This window comes from Pseudophryne corroboree, chromosome 4, assembly GCF_028390025.1.
Source record: "Pseudophryne corroboree isolate aPseCor3 chromosome 4, aPseCor3.hap2, whole genome shotgun sequence".
Lineage (NCBI taxonomy): Eukaryota > Metazoa > Chordata > Amphibia > Anura > Myobatrachidae > Pseudophryne > Pseudophryne corroboree.
In genome coordinates, this window is record NC_086447.1 from 38,704,162 (window position 1) to 38,706,202 (window position 2,041).

Here is a 2,041-nt window from a genome sequence, read left to right on the forward strand (position 1 = left end):
ATTTGTTGCTAAGCTTACCTTGTAATTAAATAGTATAAAATATTGTATAAAATTGAATGTTCTGAAACTGAAAATTAATTTTACTAAATTGCCACTATGGACTAGAGATGTGCACCGGACACTTTTCAGGTTTTGTGTTTTTGTTTTGGATCTGGATCTCCATTCGTGTTTTGGATCTGGATTGGTTTTGCCAAAACCACCCTTTTGCATTTTGGTTTTGGTTTTGGATCTGGACCTTGATTTTATTAGAAAAAAAACATAAAAACAGCTAAAATCACTGAATTTGGTTTTTATTTGTTCCTACAGTATTATTAACCTCAATAACATTAATTTCCACTCATTTCCAGTCTATTCGGAACACCTCACACCTCACAATATTGTTTTTAGGTGGAAAGGTTGCAGCGAGGTATCTGGATGACTGAACTAAGTGACACAAGTTGGCAGCACAAATACCTGGCCGATCTAGGAGTGGCAATGCAGTGTCAGACCGGATGGCAGTTTTATAAACTAGGCCCAAAGAGCACATAATGCAAATAAAAAAAAGAGGTGCAAGATGGAATTGTCCTTGGGCCCTCCCACCCACCCTTATGTTGTATAAACAGGACATGCACACTTTAACAAACCAATCATTTCAGCGACAGAATTTGCCACATGACTGGCTGAAATGATTGGTTTGTTTGGGCCCCCACCAAAAAAGAAATTAATCTCCCCTTGCACAAACTGGCTCTACAGAGGCAAGATGTCGTGCTCATCCTCATCCTCAAGTTCCTCACCCCTTCCAGTGTTTACATCCTCATCCTTCCAGAGTATTAACTCGTTCCCACCGGAATCCACCATCACATTTCCTTGTGTACTTTCTGAAGGCAATTGCTGGTAAAGGTCTTATTGGAGGAATTTATAATTAATTTTGATGAAGATCATCATCTCCACATTTTGTGGCAGTAACCTCCTACGCCGATTGCTGATAAGGTTACCGACTGCACTAAACACTCTTTCAGAGTACACACTGTAGGGGGGGGGCACTTAGGTAAAATAAAGCCAGTTTGTGCAAGGGCCTCCAAATTGCCTCTTTTTCTTGCTAGTATACATACGGATTGTCTGACATGCCTACTCTCAATGGTGACAGCATCATATGCAGTGACAGTAAACATCTCAGTAATTGTTGGCAGCTCCTTCAGTCCAGACTAAATGTCAACAATTACTCCTGACTGCCCTGCATCACCACCAGAAGGTTGGCTAGGAAATGTTATTCTTTTCCTCGCAGCCCCAGTTGCAGGAGAAAATGAAGGAGGAGCTGTTGACGAGTCACGTTCCGCTTGAGTTGACAATTTTGTCACCAGTGGGTTTTTGCACCACTGCAAACTTGTGTTCTCCGGAAAGAGAGATACAACATAGGCTTTAAACCTAGAAATGAGCATGGTGGCCAAAATGTAGTGATTTGATTTCAACAGTTAGACCACCCTTAAATCCTGGCAAAGCAAATGAAGGGCTCCATCCCCAAGTCCCACATACTTAACATAATCGCTCCATCTTAGCTCGTTCAATTTCTCCAGATGCTTCTGCAAAAGTCTGATGAGGGGAATGACCTGACTCAATCTGGCAGTGTCTGAGCTGACTTCACGTGTTGCAAGTTCGAAGGGCTGAAGAACCTTGCACAACATTGCAGTTGAGTCACGTGTATTCCCCCTCCTTTGCATAAATCATAGGTGGCTGTATAGGCTTGAAAGGCCTTTTGCTGCTCCTACATCCTCTGAAGCATACAGAGGGTTGAATTCCACCTTGTTACTACCTCTGGCTTCAGGTGATGGCAGGGCAGGTTCAAGAGCTCCAGTCTTCGGCACACAGTTGCTGAATGTTGAAAGTGGTCCGGAATTTTTTGGGCCACTGACAGCAACACCTGCACACCCCTGTAATTAAAAAAAAATTGCACCACCAAATTAATTATGTGTACAAAAGATGGGACGTGTTGGAGTCTGCCCAGATGTAATGCATGCACAATATTGGTGGCATAGTCAGATATCACAAATACAGAGGAGAGTCT